The 22,496-nt window shown below is 46.6% G+C and overlaps 1 protein-coding gene across 4 annotated transcripts in view; it reads left to right on the forward strand.

Annotated features, from left to right (window-relative positions):
* Positions 1 to 22,496, forward strand: part of MARK1 (microtubule affinity regulating kinase 1) — a 452,814-nt gene that overhangs the window by 7,997 nt on the left and 422,321 nt on the right. The gene's annotated exons all lie outside the window — the stretch shown is intronic.

Genomic DNA, 22,496 nt, shown 5'->3' on the forward strand with positions numbered 1-22,496 from the left:
TGCAGTGTGGGTGTTTTGGGGTGTATGACAGGCCCAGCGCTTTTTGCCCAGAATGTGCTCTTCTATCAGAAATGGAAGATTCCTGGAAGGCAGGCTTCAGCTGTTCTTTGCCGTCCCGGCATATGTCAGTAATCGCCATTAATTTGCAGTCGCTGACATGCTCTTTGAAAGGCTGCTAGATTCAGTGAGCATGAGGGCAAGGCGCCCGCGGGCCGCTCGCATCGCATTTACTGCGAGAACGGGACGTGATGGGCAGGCCCCTGCCTCGCGTGCTGCGGAGTGTTGAGAGCACGCGCCCCGAGGCGGGGATGGAGGACCGCCCCCGAAGGACACGTCATCGCGGCTTTAGTCATGAAGATGTGGGACAATGTGAGGCGTTTCATTTCCAGTCTCTGTTCGCACAAAGCTGCAGTGGAAATAGCATTGAAAACAATGGGCCACGCTATTAATAAAAACATAAAAAAGAGAAACTGCTTTCAAACGTATTCTTTTGTCAAATAACTGTTTTTCTTGTATTGTTTTTTTTTTAAATAGAATGACTATTGGATTCACCGTGGTAATATATCAGAAAAAAAACTATATTTGAAAAGATAAAGCCATTATAAGATTGTGCAATCCTCTGGTTTTTAGTTTTCATGTATGCAAGCAAGCAATGAATAAGGAGTGACGGCCTTGAACGAATTCTTTCTTCCTCAAATAGTTTAATGCGTTTTAAACTAAAGGTAAATACAGTGGTGGCTGTCATTGCGCTCCAATTCATGCGTACAGTGCCTAAAGCATCCGAGAGGCCTGTGGGCCTTCTGTTTTGTGATGGGTCCTTTCTGTTGCAAGTTACTTTTTACACCAAACAAACACAACATCTCCCCCCTGTGACCAACTATCTTATATTATTTGGGTCCATAATTGACTACCTATGAATTCATCACTTATTAACCACTCCTGTATACCACAGAACAAACATATTTATATATTACCTGTTTATTTTAGCACTCAGTAATGGAAATAGTTTTACATTACATCATAACAATGTCCATAAAATCAACGATAGTCATTGTACACAAACAATCAGAATATTGCACGTTCAATTTGTCTTTCATATTGCAGCAAAAGTTCATTCAAACATTGCTGCAATGATCCATGTGCAAGCTGAAAGCCTCGGGTTCAAATCCCAGGGGTCCCACTCAGCCTCTTATTCTTTCAAGGTTGAGTAAATGAGCCTGTTGTCAACCCCTTGGGAAGATTTAGTTGGATGGCGTGCAATATAAGTGTAGTTATTTTTAGTTTTAGATTTGTTGCTTGCTGTTTATATGTGTGCCGTAATTATATCTATTTGCCTCTGAATATGGGTGTTTTTAGTCTACTACAGAATTTGGTGAGATTTGTTTCAATCTAGATGACGTCTCTGGACGCATTTCATATGCTGGCTTCCTCTCTCCCCTTGCTCTTGTCGTTGATATCTACATCTTGTGTTGTGATAATGAATGGAATTTGTGAATAGACAGTATAATGTGGTTAGCTAGGAGGGTGAATTTGGATCATTATTTTTATGTTGCAACTTTTTTTTAATTTGATTCATGATTTCATATATGGGAATTGTTATGGGGATCTTTGTTGCATATAAAAAATGTGACTACCACTTGTTCTAGTTTTCTAGTTAAGACATTTGTGATTTTCTGTAGTTGTGATGTTGGTCTTTTATACAGCACAAGGCAGAGGGTCTTCCTATAACTCATTTGCTCCTTTATTTGCTTTCATGAAACTAGACAGTTAGTTTCTTCACTTGTCTAGTTACAGTGGTGGCTTTCACTGAATCAGATTATTTGAAATGTCATGTTTATCACTAAGTTGAATCGTATGCCGCAGGAGCAAGGAGGGGGGCAAGAAAGGAGTTGGGTGTTGGTGGTGGCAATCTAATTGAATGAAAAAATAAGGAAAAAAAACCAGGCAGAGAGAGCCACAGACAAGTGGGGTGAAGAAGGGAGCCAGAGAAACCACACACAGGAGAGAGCAAGAAAACACATGCACTTTCGTGAAGTGCAGAAAGTAATATGCAAACGTAGTTCATATAATGCAAGTTATGTTAGCAATCGTAGAATACAAGCCATGGTATCGGAACCCGATGAGTGTGAAATGATCCTTGCTGGGTCAGACACAAGAACAGGGAGGAATGTCATTGAATCAAGAGGAGATAACTGAGATAAACAGCAAAGGCATCCAACTATGAGCAAGGGGCTGACCCACATCCCATTCTAATTTTATGAGAAACCGTAGCTGTGGCCAGTAGTCAACTAAAGCTGTTTGTAGCTGAGACCTTAAACATCGTTTCCTTGATGTCAGTACCTTAATTCCTGATTGAGTTGTCTGTTCCATGATGAGGGATAAGATGACATATTTCACTGGCCAAGGATAACAATCCCACATTTCGCAAGATCTAACTACTATTGTACTCTTGGACTCTTTAGCCCCTTTAAAAAAACATCGTAAGAGGGGTAGACCCTCGGCCCCGTGGTTTAATGAGAGTTTGAAAAACCTAAAACTTGAGTGTAAACACGCTGAGAGGAGATGGAGACATGGTTATCTGGATGAGGATAAGCTCACCTGGAAAATCAAGCTGGTGGACTATAAGAAGGCGATTAACAAGGCCAAGGTGGAATATTTCTCCACTTTGATCCTCAATGCTCTTAATAGTTCTTGAAGCATTTTTAACATCTTGAGTAGCCTGACCAACCCTGAGTGTTCTAAGAACACAGTACCCTCCTCTCAAGAACTGTGTGAGAACCTGGCTAGGTTCTTTCACGACAAAATAAAAAACTGTATTGTTCATTTGGGTTGGGTCTATCCTCAATCTGAGATGGGAGATACCGCGACTGCGGGTATTGAGGTAATCTGTATGGAGGCGGCGGGTGTTAACCTGGAAGATGGACCTGCTAATCATCTATCTGAATTCCTGCCCCTTGAGGCAAAGGACTTTCATGGATTAGCGTGTGATATTCCTTCTGGGTCCCCCTTAGACCCAATGCCTTATAAAATGTGGAAAGAGTTTCAGGTAGAGCTGTTTCCCACACTCCGTCAGATTTGTAATCAGTCGCTTACTGACGGAGTGGTTCCATCTCAGTGGAAGCGAGCGGTGGTGACACCATTGCTAAAAAAGCCTCCCCTCGACCCGGAGTGCCCTAAAAATGATAGGCTCATCTCTCTTGCCTTTTCCAGCTAAAATTGTGGAACGAGTGGTGAGTAGCACTCTTTCGAAATATTTGGAACAACATAATTTACTGGAGGAGAACCAGTTTGGATTCCGGCCGTCCCACATCACTGAGACAGCCTTGGTGACCGTGATGGATGAACTGAGGAGGCGGGCAGACAGGGGTCAGGCAGCAGAACTTATTCTGCTTGACCTGTCTGCTGCTGTAATGGCCGGATTTTCCGCTTAGATGGGATCAGCCCCTAGGGGCCCCTATAACCCAGCCAAAACGTACTCACCTCCCTCCTTAGAACGTATTCACAATGGATATGGATAGATATATGTATATACAGGTCGTACCTAAGGATGGGGAAATAGCAATACACATGCATAGATTTTCTACTATATCTTATTCACATCAGTTAGTCTCGCGGCCACTCCGACCCAGACTGATCTACCCCAGGGCAGATATGACACACAATCCGGTGCGTCTACACATGGGCCTGCAGAACCCAATGCTCTCCTCTCCAAACGGTTCACAATCCGGTAAACCTACACGCCAGTCATCCCCCCTGACGCTCTCACTTACGCAAGCCACAATCCTGTGGGTATCCACGCTGGTAATCCAACCCAACGTTCTCACTAACGCCGCATATCAACGACGACCACATTCCTATGAGCACTTATCGGAACAATGTCTCCTTTGTCTACTTGGGATAAAACTATAATAATAGAATTTGGTACGGTTTCCAAATAGTCCAATGTGCCTACTATCCTTAGTATCAAAGGTCCACGTTACTCCCTATTTATGTGATCACCTCTTACCTGATTGGGATTACTCATCCATTCATATAAATGGAAATCACCTAGGAATGCGGTTTACCAAGATTGAACAAAAATACACGGCACATATTAGTTCACTAGAAACTATGGTATTTATTATCATCAATATATGTATAACACAATACTATGCAACACAAATTATGCAAAGAAAAGAAAAAGGTAAGGGTTAGAATGCGCGCTTATGGTGAAAAGAGCAGATGTCACCTTATTAATGTGAAGTCGGGACTCGGCAGTCATCTAGGTTCCCTTCTCGTCTCTGTGTCCTGGCTCGCCTCGCAGTCACACCCCAGCCGTCACAAGTACACGTCTGCACCGCTAGGCTCAACCTCGTCTGCTTCCCTCCAGGCCACCGGAACCTTGCTGGTTATTAACTACCGTCTCTCTCTCTCTCTCTGTTTCAGTGCGCTCCGCGCTAATTCTCCTTCAGTCTTTCTCAGAGAGTTTCGATCTTAAATCTTTCTCGGACTTCAAAGATGGCGACTGTCCGCCATGGAATAATTAATGGCAGAGATGCTAACGGCTAGATGCCGCCTACGGACTGACTGTCGACTAACTAACACCTTCGCTAATATCAAAGCCTGTTCCTTCATGGAAAGCTACGGCCAGCAACCTGCCGCCCACCAAATTCTTGTACCTCCCCGTACCAAGGACACGTTCCCAGCCGGCCGGCCTGAAGTTGTGTCTTCGGAATGGAGAAAAATACATTCCTTCGATAAGGGCCAGCCTGAGCCGGTTCTCTCCAAGCGAACAACAGCTTGAAACTAAAACATTACACTTGACCTAGAGGGCCTCTCGAGCTACCAGGCAGAGAGCAAGATGGAGTCTGTCTCGTTTAAGGCCTACAGGGCCCGCAATATGCATAACTCCATGGAAAATATCCTAACACATTAGCCAATGGGCAAATCATGATTAATACTTATGTATCTATCCCCTAACTTAAATTCATAAGCCCTACTCTAAGGAAAGAGACACGAAAATATTCTACTATATAAAAGGCAGGGATCCTGTCTATAGTCCTAATCCCTATGCTATAGAGGTGATAGGCTGGAGTCATTCTCCCTCTTAAAGGAGCCAAAAAAGATCAGCCATTACAGCTGCCTTCGACACGGTCAATCATGGAATCCTGCTGAGAATGTTGAGAGAGGCGGGAGTGATGGGTAGTGCTCTGAGGTGGTTCCAGTCCTTTCTACTGGACAGACAGCTAACGGTGTCCCTCCCCCCCCCCCTTATCAATCTGCTTTTACTAAAATTACGCATGGCGTACCGCAGGGCTCGGCTATCAGTCCCATTTTATTTAACATTTACACGAAACCTCTAATAGCAGTCATTAGACAACATAATATTAATATTGTGAATTATGCTGATGACACGCAGCTGATTCTCTCTCTTGAGAATGATCAGTCAACCTCATTGGAAGTGCTTCATGAATGTTTGCGGGACACTGCGTTTTGGTTGAGGGAAAATTTACTGCAATTAAATGCTGACAAGAATGAGGTGCTCTACTGTGCTTCGGAAAGGGTTCCCTCTGGGTACCTAGCAACTTTTGGCCTCTCGACACCCCGACCGTCATTCAGCCAGGTAAAGACCGTTCGTAATCTGGGCGTGCCATTTGATAGTAAACTTAATATGGAAGCGCATGTGACGAAAACAGGAGGGTGCTGTCTGGCTATTATTAGATCTTTGCAGAAGATTCTCCCTCTGCTGCCACCCTTGGCGCGTGCATTAATAGTTTGCAGTACTACTCTTACAAGACTAGATTACTGTAATACCTTGTTACTTGAGTCCCCTAACTTCCTTCTTGATAGGCTGCAGAGGATTCAGTCTACGTTAGCCAAATTAGTGCTTGGCTGGTCTCGAAGGTCCTCTTCTTCTTTGGCCTTGGCTGAATTGCATTGGCTCCCACTGAGACAGAGAGTCCAGTTTAACCTGTTGCGTGCTGCCGTCGGCCGTCGCGAGCACTACCTTCGTAGTGCTGCGCACGTCCAACTCGGCCCCTGCCGCGGTTAACGGGTTAAGTCTCTTTGCTTGGTGTTCAAGCCTTGAATGAGCTTGGGCCTGTTCCTTTCGAAGGAAATTTGTATGGTATGTCACTACGAAAACCCTCAGCTCCTCTGGGGCGAAGTTGGTAAAGGTGCCGAGGTTTAGGAAAGTTAGATCAGTCGGCAGATCTTTTGGGGTTTCAGCTGCCAAGCTTTGAAACACTTTGCCTCCTGAACTCAGACAAGTGAATGACCTTCTCCCTTTTAGAAGGAGACTAAAAACCTGGTTGTTTCCGAAGACTTAGGTGGCTCTTGTGATGTGACTCTGAACTGCTAGCGCCAGGATGCCTGCCAGTTGACAGTGCGCTCTAGAAATACAATAAATAAATGAATATTGTTGTTCAAAAGATTGGGTCTTTCAGAAGTAGTGCCAGTGAAAAGTTTTAGCATGGCTGCTAATGGCTGCTCCAGTATTGTGTTCCTGCTTTACAAGGATTCTCAGTTTCTGGGCCTAAAGGTATTGTGAAGTCATTAGGGTCTTATCCATAGTTCCTGACAGGCTGAAGTAAGTGTGTGAGTGTTTAGGAAAGTATTCGTATTCGTATATCTTTAGAAAACCTCAACAAACCCATCGGGGAAGAACAGCACACAACTGCTAGAGATTTTGATCCCATTCTGTTTTCTAAAAGCCCCATGTGGTCTGGGTACTAGTAGGTGAGACAAAGATCAGTGAATCCGATTCTAAAATAAGAGCAACGAGGAAAGCTCCACTTTGATAGAGGAGGTGCGTCTGCCTGTAGCATTCCTCCTCTGAAGAAGATGAGGACACTAAATACCCACTGACTACATGTATGAATGTTTTGTTTATTAAAAAAAAAGACTCATACAAGGTGAGTCTCGTTGCACGGTATTTTACTTTTCACGTCTCCGATGCTTAGTCATCATCCGATCAGTTGTAACCAACATTAAATGAGAAGGACAAGTGTTAGTTGAAAAGGTGCATTTTCAGCAACTTGCTAAAATGTTTTTTGAGAGGTGATTAACTCACAGGCCTTATAGTTGAGTGTTAGAAAAAGAAAGCATAATTTCCTGAATAAGAGCTCCTGCTCAATGTTGTTATCAGAAAGGAGGCAACTCTAACCATGCTTGCAACTAATGAATATTAGGTTTTTTGATATATTGGCTCCTCAGGACCACACTCCAGTTTCCTACAACTTTTCGGAGTTTGAGATGTCTGAACCTAAGATTCCTGGTGGGATTTTTAACAGGATTCAATTTCTGTAAATAATGTGGGCTCTTTCCCTAAGAGGTGTTGTGCCTGAAGTAATATTCTTAAAAGGGCTTTCTTCATTCCACCAAGGGCAACTGTAGTCCTTTCATGGTGAGTATTGAGTGCATGTTTTTTTAGTTTGATGCACATTTTATCAGCCAGTTCGTTTATACACTGAATATGTTGTTCTTTAAATCCACTTTTATACGGTTTCCTAATAATCTAAGCACAATAAAACCAACGATCTTGAAAGCCGCATATGATGGATGGAAATGGAGCACCTTACTGTTTTAGTTGCAAGGTGCCCTGCCTTTGCCACAATGTTTAACTGCGGGTGGGAGCATGTGAGGGTGAAGGATAATTGGAGTCCTACAGGTGTGTTCTTTTTATTATCTGCCAGGAGGCCATCATACAAAAGACACTTAAGTTACTGTTTTCTCACACTCTTAGTATCCGCTAAACTTCACTTCACTCTTAGTTCCCTTCCAACATTTGATAACCAACACTGATGAAGGTTTGTGTTGATGGGCATCATAGTCATCAACAATTAGAAAGGTGACATATTGCACCCAAAAATTCCTCAGCAAAAACGTGTAAAAAAGTCGTTTGCCAAACGGCTCTTCTTGACATTGCAGTTGACTCTCTCAACCATCACATTAGCTTGTGAGATATACAATGCGATCCAAGTACACTCAGGTTCTCTACTTTGCAAAAATCTCTTGACAGGCCTGGCTACACTTTGTACACGTTTGTCAGTGACTACGGTTACATTCAGTCTCCTGCTTGAACACTTTCTGCAGAAAGCATATCTCCATTTTAGTGGTTGGTAAACTAACAAACTCAATCTCAACATCACCAGAATTGAAAACGAAGTTCTACCAGGATACATATATAAATTCAGTTGTAAACAAGATATTATGGTGCTATATATTCACCATTGCTTATAAGATATCCTGCATTCATTGACCTAATCTACCGTATTCAATCCCTTCCACGCTACCAATGAAATACCAACACGTTTTTCTTTATTGCTGTCATCCCCAAATGGCTTTCATAAGAAATATATGTGACAATCTTTGCTTAACTCCCAATAGTGGTGGTAGATTCTTAATGCACTCCTAATCTTTGGTAAGAGGTGACCATCAATCTGTACTACTAATCAGAAGAATTGTGTCACTGAGACACAATTCATTAGATTTTTTAATCGGCAATCACTATTGCGGCTACCTAGAAAGACAAGTCAAATATTGCTAGCACTTATTCACGACACTTGTCAATGCTTCATTCAGTCTTCTCTCATACATTGAGGTACATTTCATAGTTTATGCATAATGAGCATAGACTTAAATTTCAAGATGCTTTTATGCGAGAACCCCTTTACCGAGCCAAATCTTTCTTTAAACAAACCCTCAAAAAACTTCTCAAAAACTGATTTATTTGTTCGGCTGTTAGATAGAGAAAAATCTTACCTTCTCTTGATATTGCCAACCCAAAAGGTTTTGCCTCCAAAGTTCAGTATGTACCATTTCGGTGGGTCCCATTACATAAAAACTGTTGCTTAAAAAAGAACCACACTATTCCTCCCTCCCTGCTCCTTTGCTGTTCATCCTTACTTCAGAGACCAACATCTTTTATTTTTATCATCATGTCAAGTGATGGCCTTAATGTGCATTCACCCAGGCAAGCTCCCACGCCCCTGCACCTCTATAATTCCTCAACCGTTTAAAAAAACTTTTGAAAAATTAAAAAAGTTAATTGATAACTGTCGCTCATAAAATACCGAAGGAAGCTTTGAGATCCAAATGCCTCGGGTGAGAGGAGGCTCTAGAAGTGAGAATAAATAATCCTGTACAGGACCTCCGATAACCCGAGAAGTGAGTTTTCATGATCTGCTGAAGAACAAGAGTCTGTTAGATATTAGCGGAGTAACCATAGTTTTAGGACTCATGCTAACCTAATGAGTAGCATGTCGACCATAACCGTGGTATATCATCAGGCAGCTTTCTTGTTTTCAAGAAGATTTAGCATTTATGCATAGTTGCGCCCAGCCTTTTGAAGTGGAGCTGTCTGCATAAGCCACCTCCAGAAATCTTTCAAAATGGCCTCCTGCTACTGGGCCGTGGTTTTAGATGCTAAGAATTCCATTTACCAGGAATCGTATAAACACATCCTGGGGTTTTGCTTAAGGTTTTAGTGCTACTTCAGCTTACTAGGTGCAATTTACCAAGCTGTATAGCAGGTATCTTTTGCTTTGGGCAGTACCTGTTTTACATTTTGAAAGAGCAGACCTTCCTCATTTATATCAGCTTTTATAACCTGGTTTGTATGCAGATTACTTGGTAAACCTGCCGATCAAGCCATAGACGCCTTGGATTATCCCTGTTGTCCCTTTGAGATGTTTACGTTCAGTCAATAAAGAAACCAGAACATAGTATACTTTAAGCGCTGTAGTCTTCTGGAAAGGGAAATGCTACACCTAAAGAAGGATGTGTACTTGTGCAAGAGATATAGTGAGGTTAACAGTTTTGAGATGACGCCCTTCCACCCACAACCATCGGTACAACTATCATGCTAGTATGCAATTTTTATTTATTTATCGAGTTTTGTAGCAAATAGGTGAGTTACATTTGAAGTAAGTATAAATATATATTGACAATATGTAAACTAAATATACAAAGGCATTAGTATAAGTTGCTGATACAGTTTTGAGGTAGATACAGCATATATATTGCTTTACAGAGCCCAGCAGCAGTTGCAGAATTACACGTGGGGTATATAAAAAATACATAGAAACTGGATATAATGAAAAATTACGACAGACTGTAGAATAGATGGAGGATATAGTTCAGAGGTAGAGGGTGATAGATGACATGACATTTGATGGGGTTTGGGCCTTTTGAGGAGAGCTGAACGCCTATGTATTCAAAGAAGGAGTATTTGGTAGTGCGGGAGGAAGTAAGTAAGGCAAAGTTCATTTTCCTTTTTGTGTAAAACGGCTAATCTGCCACCCTTGCTATCCTTACAGTGGATGCGAAGGATGGAGAAGCCCAGTGGGGTGAGGAGGTCGATGTAGGTGGATACCAAGCCAAGTTTCAGTTAGCAAGCAGATGTCGGTATTGTGTCGTAAGATACTTTCGGCTTTATCAGTGGCATGCTTGATTACTGATCAACAGTTTAGTAACATTCAGCAGTGCAAAGGTAATGATCTCTGAGCAGGCAGGCTGGGTTGGATGGTAGTTGAGTGGGTGGCCTGGGAAGGCGAGTGGTGTTCAGGGTCCTATACATGCTAAGGTCCACCGGAATCTTGTGGTTGCAGGCTTGGTTTGGGGTATTGTCATGGGTGTTATTCAGCAATTCGGCTTCCTGATGTGACATTCCAGTTGTGGTGTGTCTACGATTGAGGTGATGAGGAGTGTAGGGAATGGTTTGGTTAGGGGTGAGGGATGGGGGTCAAACAAGTGTTTGTGGCAGGGTCAGTGTTCCCTACAGAAGTGTGGTGTTGGGGACAGGTGTGGTTAGTCTTTGCATCAATGCGAAGCAATTACATTACTTCCAGAATAAATCATTTTAACTTCTAGACGGGCTATTATAGTGATCAATTGAGAGACGGCTGGGTCTGTAGTAGGGAGGGGAGTATGATGGAGCACATCTGTGGTGGAGGCTAAGGTAGGAACCAACCTATTGAGGTTGATGGACTGAGAATATACAGTTGCAGAATATAGTTCGAGCTGGGCAGTACAAGGTGTGCATTGGGGAGGGAGAAGTAATTCTGATAGCGAAAACATAGCATCAGGGCGCCTGGTAGTGGAGGAGACTGAAAGGGGAGTGGCGGCGAAGACAGGGCAAATGGTAGTGGGAGTAAAAGGTTTAGCTGGTGGAGGTCTGGGAGCATGTATTTGTTCTCTGGGACAGGGTGGAGCGGTAGGTAGTAGAGGAGGATGAAAGCGGGGTGGCGGCGGAGACCGTGCAAATGGTAGTGGGAGTAGAAGGTTCAGCTGGTGGAGGCTTGGGTGCATGAATTCGTTCTCTGGGAGAGGGTGGAGTGGTTGATTCTCTGGGAGAGGAGAGAGGGGAGGAAGTGAGACCGGATGGCAATGGAGGGGCTGGTTCTCTATTAGGGGTGGAGGTGGGACCAGAGGGTAAATAGGCGCAGAGTGTAGGGAAGTGACAGTCAAAGGTAGCTAGGTTTTGTTCAGAGGCTTGGACTAGAATGTTCCCATTTCTGTAAATGGTTATGGACACTTTCCCGCTAAAGGTCTGTGATAGAGATATAGTGAGGTTAATTCCATAGGGGACTTTGGTGATATTGGTTACTTGAAGTTGTTGCTGGAAGTTCTCTCTCCATTTGGCTGTTTTTTTGGTGTAGACGATGAAGTCAATTTTATAGCCTCCGTGGGTTGGACTATAGTAGATGTCCGTTATTAGTGTTTCTGGATGATCTTTAAGAATGTTGTGTTTGAAATTGTTTGCAGCATGTTTGGGGAGGTTTAGTGGAAATTTGATGCAGCATGAGTTGGGGCTGTGCCTTTTCGTGGTAGCGTTGCAGTGGGCCAATTGGTGAGTGGTCCTACTGCAGTCTCGCAGTCTAGGAAATCAGAGTAAACATGGGCTACTATGTGTCAGGAAAGTAAGGTCACTACTGCTGGCACGGGGTAGTTATAAACAAAAAGTCACAGTGTAGGCAAAAGGTTCCAGCATCGACATGAAGTCCCTGTGTAAGCGCAGGGAATCAATATTAGCATAGGGTAGGCAAGATCATCTTATTGACATATATAACAGTATGCACATATAACATGTATGTGAAAAGCAGCAAATCTTCTAAGACCCCCAATGCTGCCCGGTGCAGGGTTCAGCTCCAATGCTGCCCGGTGCAGGGTTCAGCTCTAATTCACTTTGGGTTCGCTATCAAAATAATGAGGCAAGCGCTGGAAACTGGAAGACAAGAAAAAGGTTTATTTCTCATGAGGAGACCACGTCAACTGCAGACACCGGGATGTCTGAGGGAGTTGTTCTGCTGGTATCTCTTTTTGGCTCTTCCTTTTATACAGGTTTGACACAATGCATTTGTTTCATCAACATAGTTACACAAGCTTGGAGTCCCCGCCCCGGGCAGGTTGCCACACAAGCCCAACAGTAATTCTCTTCCCACCCAGGTCAAACAGACAATCTTATCTTGCAGCTGGACTTTGCTTCAGGGACTAAAACATGTGAGACCTGTCAGATCTAAGAGTCTGTTCTGTTGATAAAAACAGGTCCCATTGTTGGTAAAAACAAGTCTTGCTGTTTGCAGTGCAATAAATCATGTTGCAAGGGTCTTTTTAGTGTCTGGAACCTGTTTGTGTAACTAGGTTCGGTGAGGGGGTAGACTGTCCAAAGGGTTGCCTGCAAACAGAGATGAGAGGAAAAACGAGTTTGTGGCAGCAAGTGGCGCTGAGGTTTGTCGTGTCAATAGGGTTTCTAGCCCCCAGCACACATATCGGGTTTAGTCAGAGGGTCAGAGGAATGCTAGTAAGGGCAGGGTAAAACAAAGGTGACCAACAGAGTACAAAATGGCTGTGATTAATTAAAATGACTGCAGCTTATATGCACATAGAAATTTCCACCAGACAAGATGGCGCAGGCTATGTTCACGATTGTCAATTTGCTTTTTAACATGTAGGGTAAGCAAAATCAACTGGTCTGCCTATATAACAGTATGTGCATATAAGCACCGTAAACATGGACGGTAATAATGTGGGCGTACAATGCCAACTTCTGACGTGAATACAATTTTGCATCAATTACTCTTGTTGGGCAATAAGGAAGTCATCAATCCCCTCCCAGTCATAGAGTAGTGGCAATCGCATAGAAATTAGTGACTTGGTAGAAAGCCTACTGCTTTTATGTCTTGGTGTACCTCTCTGGGAGACTGTTTCAAAACTGGGCAGTATATATGGTGAGAATCATAAGGGGGTTCCTAGATGTCTGCCCCAGATTTGGTGCAGCAGCTGACAGGGGTGGAGTTGGAAAGGAGGTATGTGGTCCTTCCTCATTTTCAGAGGCCTCGCTGACAGGAAGGAGCGTTATCCTACATCAGTTTTTATTACCTAGGACCTAACTGGAGGGAAGGAAGAAGCGAAGCCCTACAGCAGTTTTAATTACATTGCTGGAGGGAAGGTAGAAAGTAAAGCCCTACATCAGTTTTTGCTACCTTGTTGGAGGAAGGAAGGCGCGTTGTCCTCAAGCAGTTTTTCTTTTTGAATTGAGGGAGGCTGTTATGTACACGTGAGCAAAAAAACAACTTTGCCGTTTACTGTGCTCTATGGATCTTAGTAACAGTGGTTATTAATGATTTTCCAACAGAGACCAGTCTTTCTCTAGTTTCTTCTAGATTGTAACAGCCAGGCTGAATTTTGCAGGAAGGGGAGATGGCTGAGGAATCTAGTCAAAGATGGCAGATGCCATCCAGCTATGTGGTCCGTCTTTGCTGTCTATGCGTCTCCAACCACTGGTAATCGGTGCACCGTGGAAAGGGTCCACCCTCCGCGTGGGAGTGGTGATGGTGCTCTGATGCAGTTGTTGACCCCCGTAGCTCCCCAAGCCACCACAGTCTGCAGCAGAGCAGAAGTGGCCAGAAACGTCTCTGATCACCCCCAGCAGCAGTCACCGGGACCGACCGACCGGGGACCGTGGTGCCCAGCAATGTCAAATCTGGACAGCAGCAGCCGCAGAGAGCAGGACTGAGGTACGGCTAACTGTCACCTTTTACAGGTCTGAGGAGAGGCTTACCGTGGCCTTCTTCATGATGCGCAGGGCAGGTGCGCGGTTCCCGGTCCAGGAGTGCCCAGCGATGCGAAGCTGCCACAGTCCTCCTAACCTGAGATGCCTCCTCACAGAGGCACTGCAGGGTTTCAGCCCGCTTGGGGGGGGGGTGATAAAATGAAATGGAAAAAACATTTATATAGCGCGATAGCTACCCTGAGGCATCCCAGTGCTGCAGATGAACGCGGACAGACAGAAGAGAAGAGTTCAGTGGTTTAGAAGCAGTTGTTAAAAAGCAGAGTTTTTAGGACTTTGCAGAAGGGTAGGAGATTGGGGTCCGTCCGCATGCGTGCGGGGAAGGGCATTCCATAGCTTGGCGGAGTTATAGGAAAAAGAGGGTTCGCCGCATCTCGCTCTCTTTATTTTAGAGAGTAGGGCAATGGAGGAGGATACTGATCGGAGGTGTCTACTAGGTTGGGAGGGTGGTATCCCGGATCGGCTGACTGCAGGGCCATTCCTCCAGAAGGCCTTGTGGACAATGCACATGACTTTAAATTGGATTATCTCCCTAACCAGCAGCCAGTGAAGGCTCCTCCATGCAGGGATTGCTGATTGTCGCTGAGGGTCTGGAGGAGCGTGCGGGCTGCACAGTTTTGAATTATCTGGAGCTTGCGAGTGGTGGATTGAGGGGCCCCTAGATATAAGGCGTTCCCATAATCCAGGTGGGATAGGAAAAGACCTTGGACCATGATTTTTCTTGCCTGAAATGGGAGAAGGGGAAGTATTTCACGTAGCATCCTCAGCACGCCGTAGCAAGTGGCCGAAAGGTTTGCTGCTGGTAGTTAAAACTAAGGGAGTGGTCCAGCCAGATGCCAAGGCTTTAGATATGGTTTTTGGGGACTGGGGCAGGGCTGAGGCATTTCAGCTAAAGTAGCTCCGAGTTCGAAGAGGGTGAGTTCCCAAGAAGCATGAGCTCGGTTTTGTCCCTATTGAGCTTTAGGCAAGAGTGTTCCATCCATTTGGCTACCTCCTCTAGGCAACTTTCTAGGTTGCTTGGTGACTTCTCTGGGTGGTTTAAGGTCACCACGAGCTGAGTCTCATCAGCGTAGGTAATGATTTTTATGCCAAATGGACGGACAATATCTGCCAGGGGACTCATATAGATATTAAATTAAACAGTGTGGAGCTCAGGGAGGAGCCCTGAGGCACACCACAGCTGAGGGGCATACGTTTGAAAACAACATCGCCTTCAAAGACCTGGAAAGATCGTTCACCTAGGAAGGATTGTATCCAGGCGATGGCACTGCCTGACACTCCCAGGTTCCCAAGTGTATGAATCAGCGTGTCGTGGTTTACAGTGTCATATGCGGCACTTAGGTCAAGAAGGATAATTGCTGCAGAACCCCCTAGATCCAGGATCCTCCTGGCCTCCTCCGTTACTGCGAGGAGGGCAGTTTCGGTCCCATGTTGGGGACGGATTGCAGGGTCTGCGGGGAAGCCCGATTTCACCCGGTGCATGATAGGGTTTAAGGTTGCAAGGCCCAGAGGGTGAGGACCTCCAAGGTAGCACGCGCTCCATATCCTGAGCTAGTGGTGAGGGCTGAAGTTAGTTCAGACTGGATAGAAGAAAAGGTAGAGTATATTTTTTGTATTTTCTGGTGAAGAATTCTGCCAGGTTGTTGCAGCGGGACTGGGCATCGATCAGGTTTGGTTGTTTCTGAGGTAGTTTCGAGAGGGTTTTGGCAATTCAAAAGATTTCCTTAGGAGAATTAGAAGCTGCATTATTTTTTAGGTCTCGCCTGTCGATGCGCATGCGCATCGAGCAAGCGAGACTATAGGGGCTCATCGACTCTTTTCTAACTTGCAAGGAATCGTGGCGATTCCTTGCAGTGCCCGTGACTTTTAAGGTCAATGCGCATGCGCATTAAGCTTATGCGCATGCGCATTGACCTTAAAAGCGCGTGCGCGTGCACGTCCGTCTCCTAACAACACACACACACCCTCTCCCCCGCTCCGCCCCCTCCCGCCGTGTCGCATTTCTCTTTCTCCTCCCCCTCCCCTCTCTTCCTTCCGTCTAACGCCGTGTCGCACCTCTCCCCTCTCCGCCCCCTCCCCGCTCCGCCACCTCCCCTTCCCTCCGTGTCGCATTTCTCCTCTCCCCTCTCCGCAAAGTAAGCCAGTGCATATATTTAGTAACTCGAACTAATTTGCTCTTGCAATTCTACTATGCCGATTTACGGATTGTTGCCTTTCAAAATTTCCCGACTTAAACATTCCCGTAAAATTCCTCTTCCGCTTTCCCAGTTTCTTTATCCCGGAACTAGGAGACGCGGTCTAGTTTTTCATTTCACACTCCCTTCAATTCATCTCCGGTCTCCCCGGAAATCTCACTTCCGGGCAATATGCCGCAAAGTAAGCCAGTGCATATATTTAGTAACTCGAACTAATTTGCTCTTGCAATTCTACTATGCCGATTTACGGATTGTTGCCTTTCAAAATTTCCCGACTTAAACATTCCCGTAAAATTCCTCTTCCGCTTTCCCAGTTTCTTTATCCCGGAACTAGGAGACGCGGTCTAGTTTTTCACTTCACACTCCCTTCAATTCATCTCCGGTCTCCCCGGAAATCTCACTTCCGGGCAATATGGAATACCGCCGAGATGTGGGGTCGTTTTCTCTATCCTGTGAGTATTATTTAGGACTTTGGGACCCGCTTATTCCGGCCTGAATGTCAGTTATGTGTATAGGCGTATTGGTGGCCCGTGAATAGACAAGTACTTGATGTAATCTTTTAATTTTTTAGAACCTTGACACTTATACGTGTCTTGAAGTTTTTCGGACTACTTCGACAGTAACGTGATCGTAAGTGTGCTTCTATTTGACTTTCCATCACTTAGGGTGTTTGGAGTATAACTATATATACCCATCAGATCTGATAGGGTCTCCGTTTTTTCTGTGCAGATAAATCAATTGGATTTATTCGTTCTTCTTTGACCCCATATCGGCCAGACTTGGTGTACTGATTATCAACAAGGTATGTTATAGAGGTGGGACAGTGGCAGTCCCTCTTCTCCCTTTAATTAGTCGCCTAAACCGTGCTTCTTTGCTATCCCATTTCTGACTCATTATTTTCCTCACACAGTGACGATACTTTCTACTTTCGAACTTCAAATGACCTAAATATTCATCCTATTGTTTCTGACCATCAGTGGCTTTATCAGGTATGTCGCACTAGCAGTTTTGTGACACTCCATTAATTTTTTGTATTTGGACTAGTTTTAAGAATTGCCTTTCTTCCTCCCTTCTGTAGCTGAGAATCCGCATCTTTATCACGATTCTCGTTGCGCTGTCTCAGTACCAGACCTGGTTGGAATTTTCACCGGTTTAAGGGTAAGTTACCAAAGCAGCAACAACCCACCCCTATCCTAGCTTTTTTGCCCCATTCATGATTTGGCAACAATCTCAAACTGTACAAATTTGTGAAGTGGCAAAACACAAACCTCACCAGGGTTGCAAGAAACGACTTGTACAACGTTCACACCCCTTTTGGGAATACCGCCGTTGTCTAAAGGTAGCGCCACTTTAAAATCATCTGTGAAAGAGATCAAACAATCACAGACACTTATGGCCATGCTCGTGAGGCTGAATAAGCGTGTGTTGATGGCCACGGAAGGCTGATGCATCAGCGTTTCAGGGGTCAGAGGGGCCATTGTTTGGGTACTTCCTGCCCCAGGGTTTGGGGCTGGTCATGCTTCCTGCCCCAGGGTAGGAGGCTGCATCCGTGGATTGTCTCCGTCGCGGGCCCTCCCCACCCCGTGACGCAAGTGCTAATGTGATGTCTGCAGACCAGCACGAGCCATGAATTCCAGCCACTGAAGTCAGTAGTTACGGTACAGAAAACAGCTCATTCATTCACTATCCAGGTGTAGGCGCGGTTAGGTTACGTAGAGTCGCTCAGTGGCTTAGCCAGGGTGTAACGGGCCCTCTGTTAAATGCAGCAATAATCAGGGATCAGTGGGTTTCTCAGCCCCGGTGCCACCCTCACCCTCAACGCCTCACCCTCAATCACCCTCAACCCCTCACCCTCACCCACCTTCACTCACCCTCACCCTCACTCACCCTCACTCACCCTCACTCACCCTCACCCACCCTCACCCACCCTCAACCCCTCACCCTCACTCACTCTCAACCCCTCACCCTCACTCACTCTCAACCCCTCACCCTCACTCACTCTCAACCCCTCACCCTCACTCACCCTCAATCCCTCACCCTCACTCACCCCCACTCTCAACCCCTCACCCACCCCCACTCACCCTCAACCCCTCACCCTCAACCCCTCACCCACCCTCAACCCCTCACCCTCAATCCCTCACCCTCACTCACCCACACTCACCCTCACTCACACTCACCCTCACCCTCACTCACCTTCACCCTCAACCCCTCACCCTCACTCACCCCCACTCACCCTCAACCCCTCACCCTCAACCCCTCACCCTCCCTCACCCTCAACCCCTCACCCTCACTCACCCTCAACCCCTCACCCTCAATCACTCACCCACACTCACCCACACTCACCCTCACTCACTCACCCTCACCCTCACTCACCCTCACTCACCCTCACTCACCCTCACTCACCCTCACTCACCCTCACTCACCCTCACTCACCCTCACCCTCACTCACCCTCACTCACCCTCAACCCCTCACCCACCCTCAACCCCTCACCCTCACTCGCCCTCAACCCCTCACCCTCAACCCCTCACTCACCCTCAATCCCTCACCCTCACTCACCCTCAACCCCTCACTCACCCTCACTCTCACTCACCCTCAACCCCTCACCCTTACTCACCCTCAACCCCTCACCCTCAACCCCTCACTCACCCTCAACACCTCAGCCTCACCCTCACTCACCCTCAACCCCTCACCCTCACTCACCCTCCCTCCCCACCCCGTGACGCAAGTGCTAATGTGATGTCTGCAGACCAGCACGAGCCATGAATTCCAGCCACTGAAGTCAGTATTTACGGTACAGAAAACAGCTCATTCATTCACTATCCAGGTGTAGGCGCGGTTAGGTTACGTAGAGTCGCTCAGTGGCTTAGCCAGGGTGTAACGGGCCCTCTGTTAAATGCAGCAATAATCAGGGATCAGTGGGTTTCTCAGCCCCGGTGCCACCCTCACCGCCTCACCCTCAATCACCCTCAACCCCTCATCCTCACCCACCTTCACTCACCCTCACTCACCCTCACCCTCACTCACCCTCACTCACCCTCACTCACCCTCACTCACCCTCACCCACCCTCAACCCCTCACCCTCACTCACTCTCAACCCCTCACCCTCACTCACTCTCAACCCCTCACCCTCACTCACTCTCAACCCCTCACCCTCACTCACTCTCAACCCCTCACCCTCACTCACCCTCAATCCCTCACCCTCACTCACCCCCACTCTCAACCCCTCACCCTCACTCACCCCCACTCACCCTCAACCCCTCACCCTCAACCCCTCACCCACCCTCAACCCCTCACCCTCAATCCCTCACCCTCACTCACCCACACTCACCCTCACTCACACTCACCCTCACCCTCACTCACCTTCACCCTCAACCCCTCACCCTCACTCACCCCCACTCACCCTCAACCCCTCACCCTCACCCTCCCTCACCCTCAACCCCTCACCCTCACTCACCCTCAACCCCTCACCCTCAATCACTCACCCACACTCACCCACACTCACCCTCACTCACTCACCCTCACCCTCACTCACCCTCACTCACCCTCACTCACCCTCACTCACCCTCACCCTCACTCACCCTCACTCACCCTCAACCCCTCACCCACCCTCAACCCCTCACCCTCACTCGCCCTCAACCCCTCACCCTCAACCCCTCACTCACCCTCAATCCCTCACCCTCACTCACCCTCAACCCCTCACTCACCCTCACTCTCACTCACCCTCAACCCCTCACCCTTACTCACCCTCAACCCCTCACCCTCAACCCCTCACTCACCCTCAACACCTCAGCCTCACCCTCACTCACCCTCAACACCTCAGCCTCACCCTCACTCACCCTCAACCCCTCACCCTCACTCACCCTCAACCTCATGCTAAAGATTTACAAAAAAAACCATAAACAATTCTAAAAGCACTAACTCTAATGCTGCGAGACCTATTGCATTTCTAATGCTTGTTTCCTCCTGCAAGGGCACAGGACTGCGGGCGCTCAAAGGACTGCTGGCCAACTCCTTAGCAGGGGAGAGAGTCCGACACAGGAGGGGATCGGCACTGTCGCTGGGGACGGTGGACTCATCACACAGCACAGAGTCCGTGCCACCTTCCAGCTCCCTCAGGACTTCAGGTCCCCCAGACAGAGTGGGTTCAGGGATCTTGCTAGCCCTTGTCAGTCACAGAGTTCCACTGGAGATTCTTCATCATTGATTGCAGGGGCGATGCTGGGATAGGGCCCTGGTTGCAGGGCTTTGGTTTAAGGTATCCTTTCACTGCGGATAGTATCTTAACACAGCCCTGGTCTGGCATTTCTTTGCCAAGCCCGGATAGCTATTCGACTGTGAGGCTTCCCAGGGATTTGCACTGGAAGCGATCCCTTGCCCTGGGAGCACTAAGAAGCGGCTCCCTGTCAGTCGCCCATTTTCCATCTAGCTGCTGTCATATTTGTATACGATTCAATTTTGCCTTCTGCAGACACAACACATGAAGATCGTGGTATTCAACAGTGACCTTCAAAGTTTCAGACCTGTGGCATCTGTGTTCTTTGTTATAGCTGTGGAACGTATAGCTGATTTTCTAATTTGCTAAACCTGTCTTAAGCTAGTATGGCTGCTGGACATTATATGAACTCACTGTGCTATCTGGTATGCAGTGAAACTCGTCCCACCATTCCTGGCAGGGAGACCAACGGGAGCACACTGAGGAGGCACTGAAAACATGTGAGGGGGAGTTGGGTGTGGATGAATGCCAGGTTGAAGAGTGGGGACGGTAATGAGTCTAAACTCCAGGAAGCACTCATACCGTTAGCTGCTTGATCGTTCTTTCTCGAACAGTTTTACAGTTTTAAGTAGAAACTTTATTTAACATTTCCTTAGTTCAACTGTGTGGTGTCCAGACCGCACCCGGCACCCTCTGTATCACAGTGCGGACGCCAAGTGGAATTACTTGGGTTCCATTTTGCACTCACTAGAATACTCTGCTTCATTACCTTAAGAGTATAATATTCGGATCAATCCTCGCTTGCATTTCGAGCTTTTTATTTTTGTTATTTTTAATCACATCTTCACCTAAGCACGAGTAACTTATCCATTCCAAATGCCTTTCTTTTGAAGGGACTAAAATAAGATCAAACATAAAGTTGTAAGTGAGGATTGTCTTGAATATCAAAGAGAGTCATGCTGTAAGCATAATGAAGGTGAGTGTTGTAGAGCGTGCTCAATAAAATCTAAGTAGAGATATACGGCACTGGAGATTGTAGGGGGGTGTCATGCTTCAGAGGTGGAGTGGAGCAAGCAGGGACAAATAACTGCACTTTCACCACCGCTCAGCTCCCACCCGGCCCTGCTCTTCAGTAATGAGCAGCGGCAGGTGGCGCAGGAATGACGTCATGCAAGGCGCCATGATGTGCATAGGCTGCAGGCATTGTGTACAGAGGAAGTTGCCTACCCCTCTCTTCATGCCGATAACGCCCCCTATCTCTGTGCTGTGCGCGCTTTATAAACGTACATTGTGGCCGTCTTTGAATGGGGGTTTCATTTCCTTCAGTGGAAACCCCATTCTAGGATGGCTGTCATTTATTCTTTTATCTCAAGGTGGAAAGATAGGACGCCTCTTCTCAGAAGCCTCCTGCAGTAGTAGAACTTGGGCGAGTGGCATGCAGCAGGCACTCGCTGTACAGGCATTGGAGGAGCTCAGCTGCGAGGAAGAACGTGTACCATGTTGTTTTGCAAATTACACCTGCATACCGTGTAGCTGTAGTACTCATGGGCTGATATAAAATGCAGCAGCCCGAAAAAGCAATCCAAGGATGTTACTGTGCTATGAACAAATAAAGTGCCTGAGCACAAGCAAAGCTTCAGGCTCTTCATTGGCTACACCAGTCCCTGCCCATTTTCAGATTTTTGGCTGAACCAGCTTCTTTCCAGCCACTGAATTCCATACAAACGTGTAAATGTGATGGCTGCTCGCTGGGCTGAGGTCCCTTCTGTAGTTTTAAACGCGATTTTTGGCGAGGTCTTTGCAACATTCTGAGCTTATCCTTCTTGAATTGCAAATGGAGCCTTCTCTCCGCAGCAGTCTGTTATGTATACACACAGCACAAAGCTTACAATGCAGGTCGCAGGTCTGTGGGAAGTGGGACGACTGCAGGGTGGCTTATTTATAGCATCTTCCCCATGATGTGGATAAAAGAAGTCAGAGAGAAGTTTCAGGGGCGGCCTTAGGCATGTGCAAGCTGTGCACCTGCACAGGGCCACC

Source organism: Lissotriton vulgaris, chromosome 6 (genome assembly GCF_964263255.1).
Source record: "Lissotriton vulgaris chromosome 6, aLisVul1.2, whole genome shotgun sequence".
NCBI lineage: Eukaryota > Metazoa > Chordata > Amphibia > Caudata > Salamandridae > Lissotriton > Lissotriton vulgaris.